Raw genomic sequence first — 16,916 nt, forward strand, 5'->3', positions numbered from 1 at the left:
CTCTCTCTCTCTCTCTCTCTCTCTCTCTCTCTCTCTCTCTCTCTCTCTCTCATCTTTCCCCTTTCTCTCTCTCCAAAAGGTGTATTTCAAAATTATTCTTACATGATGTGTTATCGTAAATTTTCTTATAGAAACTAAAACTTTGACTGTACAAACCCAAGAATGTGTAATACATAGTGTGAAACAAGATAGTATTTCAAAACCTTTACTTTCTTCCTGCCTTCCCCTCTTTTGCTGGAGAAAGCTACTGGTACTAACTGAATTCTAGGTATGTTCCTAGAGAATGAAGAACAGTTGCTTGAAACTAGAAGCCTACAGCACAGGATTTTGTAGCTTTCCACTTGTGGCCATATCCCTTAGTAGACTTCATTCCATAGAAGTAAATGCAACTTTTGGTGTGATAATGATGATGATGTCAGAAAATAAAAGGTTTTTGTAACTCATACAATATGAACAATTCTCCTTTCACAAAGCCACAGAACACCCAAATCATTGTCAAATGCTTAACCCATGTCATTTTGTTCAACACAAATCTTACTTTATTAATAAATAGATGATTCTTAGATTACAGATGAAACTAAGCAGTATAATTATAGTGCCATTTAATTTAAATTTTAATAAAAATTTTAGGGACTAAAACAACCCTACTGGTCAGCCTCCAGACCAGATAGTGGTAATATACGCCTTTAATCCCAGGCCTAGAGAGGATTATAGAATGGGAGGAGACAGCTCTCAGTCTCAGTCTCAAAGATTCCTGGAGGCAGGTCCTGAGATCGAGGTAAGAGTCAGTGGCTGACTGTTTTACTTTTCTGACCTTCAGAATGAACCCTGATTTGTCTCTGAGCTCTTATTAATGGTGCTTCATATAATGATTAGTTTGCTCGTACAGGGGCCTGGGGCTGACCCCAAAACAACAAGATGCATCAACCTGAGAGGCAGTGGTGGCTTAGAACTCTGAAAACCAATATTCTTTGTCACCAGCCTTAGCTTTCCATGTGGACAATCATTTACAAAGAGAAAACAGGTTCCTGGTCAGTGCCTTCCCACTACTGGGATCTACTGCTTTGTGAATTTGATTTTTTCCTGGTCATTCTGGGATCTGATATTGGATATTGAATGCTGGAGGACAGTCATCCTCTGCTTATGGACTTACGTAGTTAGAGGCTGCTTGTTTGTTTCTTGACCACCCAGCCCTGAGATAATCTCACAGAAACTGTACTAATTACAACACCCCTTGGCCTGTTAGCTTGCTCTTATATCATAAATTAACCCATATTTATTATCTGTGCATCACTTCGAGGTCATGGTCTACTAGCAATGTTCCAGCATCTGTCTACTCCAGTGGCTATGTGGCTTCTCCTTGACTTGGCCAACTCTCTCTCTACATCTCTGTTCGAATTTCAAGCCTGGCTTTACTCTGTTAAGCCATTGGCTGAAAGCAGCTTTATTCATTAACCAATAAAAGCAACACATATACAGAAGGACATCCCACACCAGACTCTGAACTTTTTAATCATAGCTGTCATTCTGTAATGCCCTTTCAACTCTATCATTTTTGAACAATGAGTCTGTGTGTTCACACACACAAGAGTGTAACAAGTGCTTAAGGAAATATTGCTATATTCATTTTCAGTGTGTTCAGATGTTAGTCATCAGTCTTGAAACATAACTATACCATGGGACAAGTAGTACGTGTTGCCTGTAACAGGGAAATCACATAATAATTATATTCTTAGCTTAAATAAGACCAGCAAAAGTTTAATTAAGACTTTTAATTAATAGCTGAAAGATTAATCAATCAATAATTACAGCAATGATGATGGGATATAACTGTGCTTAATTAGAAGGGGCTGATTAATGATCAGAATAAACTTTTCAGATTCCCTGTCTTGAAAAAAATCACAAATGATGGATTTTTGTTACTGCCATTAAAATGAAATACCAGAATTTCATGTGTAAGTCCTTAGCAACTAGGACAAAAAAGAAAAAACACTTGACTGAATAAAGAAATTTGTCCTATTGTTTAGCTTGCATCTTATTATGGTGCTAATTTATACATGTTTGAGATTAATGAAAGAAAATATGCATCTCAGGAAGTCTATGGAACAGGCAGGAAAAAATAGAAATTGCTTGAGACAGGTTTTTTTTTCTTTTTCTTTTTTTTGGGGGGGAGCTCATTTCTCAGGGGTGATCTTTCCATCTTCAAGGTCAAGATCAGTCTGTGAATTCAAATGACATTCTTATCAGTTCATCATAGGAACAGATGAGATGAGGAATCTGATACCTTAAGGACAAGGTCCTTGTTTACAGGATGATGACCCCTATGACTTCTACGTGATCAAGCCTAATCAAATGAGAGTGGCTGCTGGTACCAATGCCAATTCCTTCTCAATATGATTCAGTTTTCTTTGCAGACCTGGTAGGAGTTCTCATTTCAGTGTCCTAGAACTTGCAAGGATTACGCCCGGAATGGACTGCACAGATGAACACGCATGCTTTAGAAGGTTGGCATTTCAAAGAAGGCAGCACTACACTCAGGAAAGAGACCAAGCGCTGCCTAGCACACCAGTGAACACATTAGCATAACAAGCTGTACAGAAAGACAAAGTATTTTTAAAAGTCACCAGAAAATCTGTCTGGTTCCACATCGGGAAATAAGTGGTGCTAAAATTACCCATGGACTACACTCATTTCATATTTTCTTCCCTCCAGTTTGTATGCACTTTCTCCTACTAGAAGGATTCTCGCCCACAATGAACATTTTACATGCAGAAGGTCTAAACTAAGTAATTCATGAACTCAGTTTATATTTATATTATTCACTATATTTTCCCAAATCTACACCATTTTCTGGAATAACTGCAAATAAAGAAAAAGGCCATAAAAGCCCAACTGTGAGCTCCTGTTAAGTGTGGCTTTGGAGGTGGTACAAACGAGCACTCATTTTCGGTAAAACCATAGCATTCATTTTTGGACCTTCTAATTTTACTATATACCTTAGCAACTTTTTACTTATATTTGGAAAACAATCTTACCTTTGCATAGGCTATACTTACAAGTGCTTGTGCACCTTGGATTTCAAGTGTTCACGGTCCAGGAATATTACCATGCTAACAAGCATATATCTCCCTTAAATTTGCTCTGCCATGGGTAAACACAAGTTTAATTGTTCTCAGATGATCAATACTTCTAACCAACTAGTGACAAATTTTGTAATTCTCACTATCCCCTCAAGTAGGATGGTTCAATAAAATGATTAGCAGGACCCAGGAAAATGATAGGTTTATGACAAATTTTTATAATGGCTGGTCATATACTTGAACTCAGCCTTCAACTTCTCCCTTCACTCCCTGACAGTTGAATAGTTGAACTTCAACCATCAACATTCTAATCCCAGAAACACCACTATTTAGGCATAACCCACCCCATTGTGAGACTATCTAGAGACCACTCTGCATAGTTCTGTTAGCATAAACTCGGTTAGCCAAAGGACACAGGGAATACAAAAGGTATTAGTATAATATAGAATTCCCAAAGAATTTGCTTCTCAAAAAGTTGAGAAAATGATCAATTTTGTTTTAGAATGCCACACTTAAAGATTATGATGAAAAAGCTGACTAGTGCTTTGTTTTATTATGTCAAATTTTAAGTGACAGTTCTGTATCAGATTTTTGTGACCAAAAATCATATACAGATTTAGTCTTCTGACCACAAGGTAACACTACCAATATATTCAGGAGAGAGGACTATCAATGATGGCTCTGTAATCAGAATTTTTGTAAATGAGAGAACTTATGCAGGATAACTATAATTTGTTAGAAAGTAAAGCTACATTACTTAATGGACAGTTGGCCATTGTCATTCAACAAAAAATTCTATTCATACTTAAATTAGGTTTGTTTACTTATTTTTCTGTTATTGTGTATATAGTGCTGTTGTTTTAAAAACATATACATCTCTTGACCCTAGTGCTTTTTCTTGTTTCCAGGGGAATCAACACACAAGGGAAGAAGGAAGGAAGCATTCTGTCCTGCTGTGTTGATGTTTACTTGCTGTGTATATCATGAGCAGGAGAAGCCAACCAGGCTAGTATGTGTATCATGAAGCAAAAAACTTATTGTATTCTGTTATCTATCAGTTTCTAGATTGAGAATTTACTGTTTCAGGGCAAGAGAAGAAAAGCAGTGTAATGTAGTTTTGCACAAATAAACAAGGCTGGTCCTTACAGAAAGACAACCTTACCAAGTACTTGTAAATGTTGGCACTCTCAGAAAATTAGGTGCTCTGCATCATAAATAAGAATAGTACCTGACATTGCTTTCTCTCAAGTTATTTTGATGTCTGAAAATGTCTTCAAAATATAGCAATTATCTTGTTATATGATTAAACTCAAAAATGAAAATTGGAAATGAAACAGACAACAGTTGGTATGGCCTTCAAATGTGCTGTTGACTCTTTGAGGTATATCTATTGCCTCCCAGCCAACATTGTGCCCTGTAAACCTTCATCGGCATGGCTGTATTATTCCTACTAAATTGCGTGTGAAGTTTTTGGTAGCATACTGTGATGTACTTTGGCATTAGTCTCAGAGGAAATGAGAGCAGAAAATGAAAATACATATAATGCAAAGAACAAGCGATGACGTCTCCTCTATCAGAACATTGAGAATACTGAAGCCATCATGGGCAGGATAGCATCTTTGCAATCTGATTTCTGGGGCTATGCTATGGATGTAACTAGCATGTGTTTGATTAGAGGACAATTCCCACCAGAACAAGGTATGCCCAGTTAAATTCTAGGAACTTGAATTCTTACCTAGGGAAAGCTGAGAGCTTGCTTTAGAAAGTGATGCTTGCCTTATCTTGAAAGACAAAGCTGGAATCATATAAGCATTTTAGACATAAGCCCTGACATGTGAATGTGCATCACGGCTGAAATAACAAGGAGTTGAGTATCACACAGCAGCACACAAGAGAAGACGTCACTGTGGTAGCAGAAAAGCACTTTGCTGACATCTTAGTTTGGATATCCAATCCTTACTCTGAATCTGATATGTTGCAGAGCAGACATGGCAGATAAGGTGTTAGTATTTGTTGAGAGCCATAACGCATGAACTTTAATCTTTTTCAGATACATCACACTCTACCGAAGTGTGATAAAGGCACTAATTTAAGTCTAGCAAAAATTACAAAAGATAACATTATTTTTGCCACCTTCATTTAATGTAAAAGGAAATGGGAGCTTAGGGGCTCAATTGGACCTCTCAAAATGGGCTCATTCTATGTGACCCCAGATTATTACTTATATTTCTTTCCTCCTCTTTTTCCTTTTACTTTTCATTACCACAATTTGTCCAGTGTCTAAACAAAAATTAGAGAAAAAAAGACATTTAATTTATGGACAGTAATTTCAGAAATATAATCCTTTGGCATTACTCATAGACTCTCAAATGCCCCCTGAAGCCCAGTTCTAGATCATCAGCAGCTTCCTTTTAAGGATACAGTAGAACCCTGACCTCTGCCTCTCTCATTCTTTCTTCGAGTTCTGGCAGTGAGCACTTTCCTTGTCACGTTTATCCTATCCAAAGGCAACAGAGCCAGTTGTACTATGACTGTTTACACTGACAACCAGAATATGCGTATTTTCTTTCAATTCCTAATATTTTATAACAGAGACAGCACCAAATTAGGCTGTGAGATCTAAGGAAAGGTCTAAAGGAGCCACAGCCAAAGGGGAGAAGAAGAGTCTGGTTCCTGTCTGGTGAATCAGAAGCCTCTGCACTCTCTAGACATTTATGTGACATTAACTTATTCTTGAAATCTGGGGTATGGATACTTGTGGACTTTTCTAGGAAGAGGAAAGAAATTGCTTACAGAGCAACATTGAGGTTCCTGGAGGATGCTGTGCACACTCCCAGGTTTGAGTGGGTGATAACACACATGCCTTTGGCTTTTCTTCTAGAACAAGGTGCCAGGGAGCCTCCCACAAAGTTCACCACAGAGTAAGAGTGAAAATCAGTTTAAGGTAGGTTGGAGCTGAGGAAAGAAACGCTGTAAAGTCTCCACATCTTGGGAAGCATGATGGTTAACTGGGTGATGGGATTTAAAATGTGGACTTGGAAACATCAATGTTTTCATCAGTGGAGTACAGATCATAAAAATAAATATCATAAAAATACACATGTAGAAATGATGACTGGACAATACCTTCAGAACTTTAAACCCATCGCTAATAAAATATAGTTAGGTATATCTAAGTAGATATTTATATGAGAGGTGGAATAAACAGATTACAGGATAAGCCAGACCTAGTAGAATAATTGGGAAGTGTTTTAATCATGAACCCAGGTGAAGCTAAGTCTAGATTTGCAAAGCTGAGAGCTGCCTTCTTTATTTATAAATGGGATATTCACTAAGGCTCCATCACCAGAGCAAGTATTTTCGAGGAGTTCTTTCTGAGCCTCCAGGATGACCGTGCCTGTGGAGGACATGACTGTACTTCCTGAGAAGAGAGCTGGTAAGATAAATACTTGGAAAATGAGTGAGAAACATATGGGTCAGTATGAAGCCTTGCTAAATAAGGGGGATAATTAGGATTATGTTGCCTAGCAAGAAGTTGCTGGTTCATGCTTCCTGGGTTTTTGCTACTTATAATTTTGAATTATTCCAGGCTACTCATCAGCACTGATTATAGCAGGTTGTAATACTGGACATGTTGTTGGTAGATGCTACTCTGATCTCTGAGAAGACAGTACTGAGATCTCACACCCCTGATCTAGTCTCGTATAATTTTTTATGTCTTATGAAGGCCCTCCTTTTACATGAAAGATAAACCTGTCCACTAAGTAGAATATTTATAAGTTTATGAGTGGTCGTGGAAGGTCTATGTTTAACAGACAGTTTATGAAACAAGTAGTTACAAAGCCTGTCCTAAGTTAAAAGGCAGAAAACTAGACGTGTGTGTACCAGCAAGGAACAGAGTGCTATGATCTTTAGAAGGAGTGAGGAGGTGGGTGTTGGGATAGCCAAATAGAAACCTACCATTAAGGCATGTGGAAAGATTAGCATGGCATTCTGGATAGCCATGGCCTTGTAGGTGGTGGAGAGATTCCATAGTGAGGTGTTAACTAGCTGGATAAAACTTCCCTAAGTATACTTTTCAAAATAACTTTAGAGACATGGGAAAGTTGGTATCAGGATAGTTAGTTAAAAAGATAACAATGTATTCTTGATGAATAAGTAAGGGTTTTGGGTGTAGAAAATTTCTCCTTGTTTTTAAATTCCAAGTACCTAATATTATTAATAACTCTATTGAAAGACAATTTTGCTGCTTAAGTGCAAAGCACATGTACTTGCAGTTAGCCCAGAATTTAGCATCAGACCAGAGCTAAAGGAAGATCAATAAATGTGCTTGAATCCAAGCTTTCTAGCTCATGATAGCACTGCAGAGGTCAAAGTGTAGAAGAAGGCAAATTTAATCCCAACATTATAAAATTAAATTACTACACAAGTACATAAAATGTAGGGAGTCTCAATTTTTTTTTTTTTTTTTTTGGTTTTTCGAGACAGGGTTTCTCTGTGGCTTTGGAGCCTGTCCTGGAACTAGCTCTGTAGACCAGGCTGGTCTTGAACTCACAGAGATCTGCCTGCCTCTGCCTCCCAAGTGCTGGGGTTAAAGGCGTGCGCCACCACTGCCCGGCCTCAATTTCTTTAGTTCTTACATAAAATGAGAATTTCACTGAATCAAGTGTCGATCTTCTGGCCTTTAAATCCGTTCATTTCTGCTGTACTTAGTGCTGGTGAACTGCAGCTCACCAATACCACATTGCATGACTGCCTGATTGACATCAAATGTGTTGCTGTGTCTTTGCTAATTCTACAATTCAGATACAAGAGATCTACCAAAATTCAGAGTCTTTAAGGTTCAACATGAGTCATATTCTCTAGATGTAAGGAATCCCAAAGAGTTTCTTTATATTCTAAAATAATCCATTGGCATGAAGATCACACGTAGGGCCATTGGCTTGTATGTGCTTTGACAAGAAAATTGTGCAATTATCATTTAATTTTTGCAGCTTTGAACTTTTGTTTATTATATTTTGGGTCCATTGGCGCATTTGCAATGTGAGAGGAGTGACATCAACAAAGCATCTCTTTCCACATGCGAGTTTCAGCTTCTGTAATTACTGTCACTTGTCAGAGGCAAGAGGCATCATTCTGAAACCTGAAATCAAAAGAAAACAAATAAAAGTAGGGTTTCTTGAGGAAAGGAAGACACATCTCCCTGTTTTGTTTTTTTATGGTTGGGCAAGCTTAGAATGCACCTGCAATTCATAAACTCCTTTCATTGTGTACAAATAGGAAAATAATATATAAACCTTTGTCATTGTGCCTGTTTAGCCTTTGAGAAAAGTCTCATATGGCTGAGAACCAATAAGACAAGAATGCATGAATGGGTGGAAAATTACCCATTACTGTGTAGAAATTATAAATGAACAACCACATCTGAAAGTTGGTTACTTTAGAAAACCTATCTATGCAATATTCCAGATTTTATTTTCTTTCTGCAATCACCACCCTACTCTTTAAAACATAACCAGTTGTTCCACGAGTAGACCACAAAACACAACTGTCGCACATATTTAGAGAGCTGAAGTTGGTCCCAAGCAGACCCCCTGCATGTCAGTGTAGAGTCTGTGAGCTCCTATGACTCCCAGTTACTAGTTTCTATGGGTTCCCTTATGATGATCTTGTCACACCTGGCTTGTAGAATCCTTCCTCTCTCTCTTCAGAATTCCCTCATCTCAGCCAAGTGCTTTGCTGTGAATCAGTGCATCTGTTTCTATCAGTTACTGGATAAAGGCTCTCTGATGACTGTTAAGGCTGTTACCAATCTGATTACAGGCAAGTTCAGGAGTTCCTGTCCCTAATACTTTGGCTGGTATTGGGGAACCTATTCCTCATACTGGGTTGCCTTGCTTGGTCTTAAAGTGAGAGGAGAGGAGGAGGTTATTCCTTCCTAAACTTGAAATGCTATACTTTTTAGATACCCTTGGGAGGCCTGTCCCTTTCTGAGCAGAAACAGAGGAGTGGATTGTGGGAGGGATACAGAGAACATAGGAGGAGGAAATGGAGGGAGAAGAGGGAGGGGAAACTGCAGGCAGGATGTAAAATAGATGAATAAAGTTAGTTAACTGATATATATAATCAGTTAAACAAACCTGTGCAAAATCACCAAAGCCTATCATAGAGATGGGGGTTGGGCACACAATCCCCACCCCAGTTATGGAGTTCTTGGCATTCAGTTACTGGGAGAAGGATGCTGAGAGAAAAAAGGGTGGAGTCAAAGAGATGCCATGGAGCCGCTGCCAGAGTCAGACACGCTGAAACCTTGCCAGTAAGACACTGCCACTTGGATTAATGGAGATGGGTTAAATTAATATGTAAGAGTTAGCCAATAAGAAGCTAGAACTAATGGGCCAAACAGTGATTTAATTAATACAGTATCTGTATGATTATTTCTGGGGTAAAGGGCCAGAATGAACAAGCAGCTCTCCTGCAACAGATGGAAATGTGGTATTCTTTAAGAGTGCAGCATCCAGATAAGTCAATCATGCTCCAGTTTGAGACCACATGTTTGGGTAACAAAATTTGGTTTTAATGGAGGGAAAAGGACACAAAGTTTGGTGGGTAGGGATGGGGGTGAGTCTGAGAAGAGTTATGAAGAGAAGGATAAGCATGATAGACAGCTAATAAAATTATCAGTGTGAAGGCCATTCCGTAGCCAGCATCATGATGTACAAGCCAAAAAATGTGAACGATGTCCTGATGCAGAAATAATGAGTTTCTGCTTAGGTTATGCAGGCTGAAACCATTTCCTGTGTGAACAAGGTGAAGGAGGAAGCAAACACCATGGGTGTAGGAAATGCCAAAGAGAAAGTCACTTGAGTTACTTTTATTGTTTCATTTTGTTTCTTAAGAAACAAAGGAATTTGAGCCATATTCATCCAAGGCTTAATAAGTAAAGATATGACTTACATTCCTACATGCCAGCTATGTCTGTCTTGAATACAGCAGCCTAGATTATATTTCAAGGTATAGATGATAGTAACATAGTCCATCATAGGAACCTGTGATGCAAGATTATTCTAGATGAACAGAAGTGACCAAACTTAATCCCAAGAGTTTAAATCCCTCTAGCTGAGTCAGACAGAAGTGATGAGGTCAAGGTTTTGAAAACTAACTGACTTGACATCTATGCAAGAAAAGGGGGAAGAAGATCATACGATATTTTCAGAACCTTTAAAAACCAGAAGAGGTGAAAAATAATTTCAGAATGTTATAAAATATTAGTTTTCCATTAACAGCCATTTAGACACATAGCCTCTAAATCTATAAAAGAAAAAAAATGTGTCATCTTTTTAGGACTCTAAGTTTGTTACAATTTATTAGGACTTCATCATGTACCTAAAAAATGGAGAGTTTCAAATGTTTTTTAAATATCAAATGAAAAGTTTTTCTATTTGTGTAATCAAGTATTTATTTAAATATTTCATACTTTAAAAATATGTTTATAATTGAAATATAATTGCATCACTTTCATTCATCCTTTTCCTCTCTCCAACCCTTCTATGCTGCCATCCATCCAATTTCTCCTGCATCTCCAAAGTTTCATGATGATAGCCTCTTTTTATTATATTACTATATGCAGTTATGTATATACACAAGTATATAAATACAGCCTGCTGAGATTGTTTTTTGTTGTTTGTGTATATATGAAAATTAAGTATCTTTAAGTGGTTAATAGCTCTCTTCCATACGAGAACATTTTTTTCAAATACATGATTAGAAGCAATTGCTAATATAACCAAAGATCACTTGAAGTAAGAGTTTTCTTCTCATTTATCAAAATAATGTTAAAAGTTTAAAAACTTTTCCTAAGACAGGCTCAAGAAGTCAAGATATTTGCTGCCAAGCCTGAAGAACTCAGTTCCGTTCCCCAGCCCTCACATTGGAAGAAGAGAATTAACACTGAGAAATTATCCCTTTTTCCCCCCCTGTTGTTTTCAAAGACAAAGATTTGGAACAGCCTAATTCCCCTTAGAAACAAACAAACAAACAAATGTAATAAAGTAATATATGACATAAACAATGAAGAACAGGAAAAGATTCCTGTAGTCTATGCATTCATTTCTACAGAATATTTAATTATTAATTCACTCACAGAAAGTGGCTCTGTTGTTTGATGGAGAATTAGCATCAAGCATTTGCACTGGTAATTATTAATCAATGATAGGCAAACGTTCCCTAAGTCTAAAATAGTGAGTGCTTTATGTCTCAGAATTGTGACTGTCAGTGAAGACCTGTTTAGTTTCCTTCCCCCAGCCACAATTAGTTCCATAAGTGAGATTGTCAGGGGCAACTGCTGCTGGCCTTACCTTCATCATCATTAAGTATCATCAACCAAGTCCCCTTTTGAAGACAAGTTCCAGGAAGAGTGACTCTTTAGAGACCCCAGCCTGGGACCTACCAAAATATTTTCAAAGGAACTGCTCAGTTTCTTCTCATAACACTTTTGTGTATTAGAGGAAAAGTAGTCAACACCCTGATTGCAGGTGTGCCATGAAATAACTGTGGACTGATATCGTGGACAAAGATGCCATCATGTTGGGTTAGAGCCATGTCCTAAAAGCAGGATCATTATCTTACAAATTATCCATAATTCCTGATTATTATGATGTGAGGAAAAATAATGGCTGCCCTCCCTACCTTAGTCCTTGTTGTAAGAACAGTTTTAAAAAGAAATGAGGGTGAGATTTTAATTTATTTTATCATTTATAAGAACTAAGTTATAGAAAAAAAGAGAGAAACATGTAAAATTTAAAATTAAAAACATTTCTGAATGAAATTAAAAGCATGTGTTCAAAGAAATAAAAACTTAAGTTTGTCAGGATACTAGTCACAGGGGAGAAAGAAAGAGCAAACACTACAAATTCAACACCAGATCTGTCAAAACCTTATTTCCAAAAGAAGGTGTCAATCCTAAACTTCAAACACAGTATCAAGTAAGACTGTATATAAAGATAGTCTTGAGAAAAGAAGAACAGAATTTAAGATATACTGCAGAGCTACAATAATCAAAATACTGTGGTAATGCCATGAAACCATGGCTGTGGGTGTCAAGAGGACAACAGTCAGCAAGTCAATAAATGATTTACAAATGGTCTAAAGACTTTTCACAAGGAGACAAAGATGATTGATCCAGGAAAGGAGTGTTGCTCAACACATGATTCTAGGGAAACTAGATAGTCATTAGCTTAAAAAAAAATGGGCCCTTTACCATACAGAATTTATTTTTAAAAAGTCAGAGTTATATGATGAATGAAAAACTCAGAAGATGAGGGACCATCTTATGACACAGGATTATTGACTGTTTTCTGACTAGGACACCAAAAGAAGAGGGCAACAAACTGAATGCCACACCAACAATATTTTAAAAATGTGTCTGGAAAATCCCAACTAAGGGAGTCAACATTGTGAGTAGATGCCCTCCAAAGAGAATAAACACATATGCTGATCACCATCCAATATATTTTAGTATCTACACAGGATACCATTTAAGATTCATCAGGATCAGTAACACTCACTCTCTCTCTCTCTCTCTCTCACACACACACACACACACACACACACACACACACACACACACACACAGATAGAGGGCATGAGAATGATCAATATGTGTTGGGGAGGAAGTGTAGAGACAGAATGCTATAAAGATATATTCTGTGGGGTAGAGTAGGGTGGCTCCTCCAAAGCTAAATTATCATCACCTCATGATATGCCGACACTGAGTTTAAGATTACATAATGATTTAAAGGGACATGTAAACTGATATTAGTACCAGATTATAGCAGCATTTTCCACAAAAGAAAAAATAAACTTATAGACTATTATCAAAGCATCCCTCAATAAAGGAATTGTACAGGTTAGCATTGGGCATGTGCAGGCAAGTGTCACTCAGCCTTGTGAAAAAGTAGGCTTTTCATACAGAGCAACATCTTTGCCTCAATTCCAATGGAAGTGAGGTGAATAAAAAAGAAAATGTATCACATGCTTCCACTTAAGATCAAAGACAGAAATCTACCATAATAAACCTGATACCTGTGAGCAGGGAGAAAGTATAGGAAGTGATTGTTCAGTGTTTAATTTGGGAGTAGAGACAGGAAGAATTTGGTAATGGGAATGGTTTTGCAATATTGTGGGAATATGCCATGTTGTTGAATTAGAAATGTTTTAAAATAAGAAATATTGTGTGTGTATGTGTGTGTGTTTGAAATCCATAAATTATACTAACAGTCTAGTAGGAATACTTATCATTTTAATTTGTGCCATTTTTTTTTATAATCTGTTATTTAGCAAAGTACTAAGAATAAGCATACTAATATCATCCCCATTTTAAAACACAGCTTGATGGCTGCCTAAAGGTCCATTGTAGGAAGATATGGGACAGGGTTAGGTCTTGGATCTTAATCCATCAAGTTCATCCCCAGAAGCAAGTTTTCATGGGAATTTGTCAGATCTTCATGTCTATGTTCCTGTGTAAGAGGGAAAGTAGTGTGGTGATGCTAACACCAGTTTCAGTCCTCAGCTGAGTTACCACATCTTTTGTGAATCGGTGAAGTCTTCTCCGTATGCAGTGTAGATTCACTCTGGGCTTTAGATTTCAATCCAGCTGCTAACATAGAGATGACAACATATGACATTATTGGTTCTATTTTTCTCACTGGCTAAAGAAACCTCTTTCTTTCTTAGAGGTACTGGGATCTCAGTAGATCCAGTCCCACTGTGCCTCAGGAAGGTGAGAGAAAGGATTACACATCCAACAGACTCTGTTTCTAGGGCCTTCCAAACAGGCATCCTACAAGGAAAACTCATATCAATTTTCAGAAGAATTAGAGTCCACATTTGAATGTCTTTAAAATGTGCCCGTGGTTGTTAATTTTAATGGTAAAATCAAATAGAAGGAGGCAAATAGGGGTTTGGTCCTTTGGTGATGACTGCTTTGAGTGGACTGTGGAAAATGTGACCACACTGAAAGAAACTCCCAGGGGCTGGGTCTTCGTGTAACCTCATTCCGCTATTGAGTTTGGTTTCTATCCATCAGAGTGAACACTGCTCTGCCCCTAGGTGTCCTTCCCAAAGATGCTCTGTCTCATTTTGCCCTTCATCTATAACTCTGCTCCATGGTCTCTTCCCCATTGATCCTTTCTTCCTCTTCCCCATGAGCCTCTGCTCCACTGTTCATGTTATTTGCTATGATGATTCTCCACTCCACTATTGAAACATAAACATAGACCCCACTATTGAACCTTGAACAATCTGAAACAGTATAAAGCCTTGCTCCTTGAGTTCTGCTATAAGGAAGTTTGTGAAACGTACAGAAGTTCTGAGTAATACCCAGCTCTATCAAAGTTTATGGATACATTCCTGGGAAGCATTTGTCTACTGGGCTGCATTTTCTAAAACCATGAGCAACCTTTCAAACAGCGTCTGCCCCAGTGGAAATCTATTTTATCATTGCACAATAGGAAATGTGACTTCTTGCCTCATCCTGGAAACAGACATTTCTGCCTTGCAGATGGCTTCTGTATCCTCTGCCATTTGATATTCCCCTCAGCTCTCCATTTAGGTAGCTCAGATTCTTAGTTAAATGGTTTACCTCCACAGAAGCATTTATAAGACAAATATCCGCATGAATAGGAAAATGAAGGAGAGCAGGGGATGGGAGAATGCAATCTGAGTCAAAACAAATAGAGAAACAATCCAGTAATCTTTTTTGAACCTCGTTAGAGTTTCAGTCTCCCCTTTAAAGGTGGATTAAACAAAGTTGCCACAAAAGCATATGCTTTTATATAATACGTTCCAAATCTAGGGAGGCTAAAAACAATAAAAAATGTGCCCTGATTCCATCTGAGGGAGAGATTTCTGAGAGGAACCCTGCTCCTTGTGTAGCTGAAGGCAGCACTGGAGGTGCTGTACCTGGAATGCTGGAGGTGTGGTATAGAAACAAAGATGGGGCCTGCCATGAAATTCCAGCTTGTTAAAAGACTGATGAATTAGGCTCAATGAGGAACATAGAAACTTTTCAAGCTTTGAGCCTTGTGATCTGTCACAGTCTTGATGATTCAGGGCTCATTGAAGGATCTCTCCAGCAAAGGCTTGCCTGTAGTTGGATGGGTCAGAAGTTGACATCATTCGACTCCCTGTTTGCACATTTAAGCCCCCAGCTCTCTACGTTAAAATTAGGTTATTCTATGTCACAGAGCCTTCCGAGTTTCTCAGGTAGAAAGGGGAGGACAAAGACTTCTGCATCTTAACAGGAAAGCTTTCAGGAACTGGCTGCTCCACGGGGTGCATTCTGACTTGCCAGTAACCCTGAGGGTGTCTGTCAAAGGTTTTGGGTTTGGAGTGATGTTATTGTTTAGCAAATGCTGAGGGAGTAATTGTTTTACTCATATAGCAGAAACATAATGTAGTAATTCTTTCTAAACTGCTGCCTTGGGGTATGTGAGACACTCATTTCATCTTCCTGAAACTCAGTTGATTTGTTTATCAATAATATGCCTACACTAGGTTTTTCTCAAATGTGTTTGAATGGGAAAATAAAATATGCATGGCTATATGAAAATCATCTGATAAATTATGTATTGTCCTTCTTAGTGGACAGTGATAATATAAGTATCTAGGAATGACCTTGCAGGGTCTTCACTCAACAATCCTTTGAATAAAGTGATTGTCTTATGACTTACAGAAAGGAAAGAAAGAGTATCCGAGATTTATAGCAGCTTGTTGGATTACTTAACTACTTGTTGGTAGAAAAAAAAATCGGAGCTCAGTTGTTTGTGTTTGTGATGCTTCTTCTGTGAGGTCCTGTACCATTAACAGTGGAGTGACAAGTCCTCACTTCTCTATGTCATTTTGAGTATATATCTGATAATCCCTCCAATATAGTGAACATCATAATCATTTTTTGATATATCTTTATGCTGATGTCAAATAAATTGGTGGACAGAAAAGTAAAATTGGATGAGTGCAAGTTAGAAAACATTCAGTTAGCTCCTGTGTTTCTCCTTTGCTCTATGTCACAATGTAGTTCCATTAAATGTGTCATTAATTCCAGAAAAAGTTAGAGCTTAGAAGTTGAAGTTATATTCTGAAATTGAGTGTCAGATCCAAACTTTGCACAAATTGTTCAGATGATTTACAAATCATACACTTATGTGCAAACTGGAAAGTGTTGGCTTGAGAGAGATTGAATGGCTACCTGTAGTTCTTCGGCAGTACTTTTTGGTTCTGCAGTGCTGTGTGGACAGCAGGTCTTCTCTGGTGATTGTGCACTGGAATCATTTCTGCAGTATGACTTTGATGCACTCGGACTTCATGCCTGCTCAGTCCCATAAGATATACTAGTCTCATTGCCTATATTCTCTTAAAAGGTACTACTTTCTTTTATGAAATTTCTTCATTAGTAATATATCCTATTTGCCTTTTCTGGAAAATGGCTTCACCTTGAAAATAATTTTATTTCATAGTCTTCAGATACCAGTCTTCTTCCTAATATCTGGCCCACTGTGGAAATCTGAAGAATTCTTACCTGTGTCCCAAGAGACCTCTCTTGTGTTTCCACACACTTCCTATAGTCCTTGTTAAAGTATTGATTCATACATACCCCTGTACCATGGCCTTTGGGAAAGACAGAGCTGGAGCAGAGGTCAGGCTCTGATGGGTCAGAGAGCTTCTTGTCATCCGATAAAGTATTGCTTCATTTTGTAATCTCTACATTTAAGGCAATTGAAGAATAATGAGCAAATGGATATCATCTAAGAATGAGTTAGTCTAAGGTATCTTACAGTT

The sequence above is a fragment of the Microtus ochrogaster genome, chromosome 18 (genome assembly GCF_000317375.1).
Source record: "Microtus ochrogaster isolate Prairie Vole_2 chromosome 18, MicOch1.0, whole genome shotgun sequence".
In the NCBI taxonomy this organism is placed as follows: Eukaryota; Metazoa; Chordata; class Mammalia; order Rodentia; family Cricetidae; genus Microtus; species Microtus ochrogaster.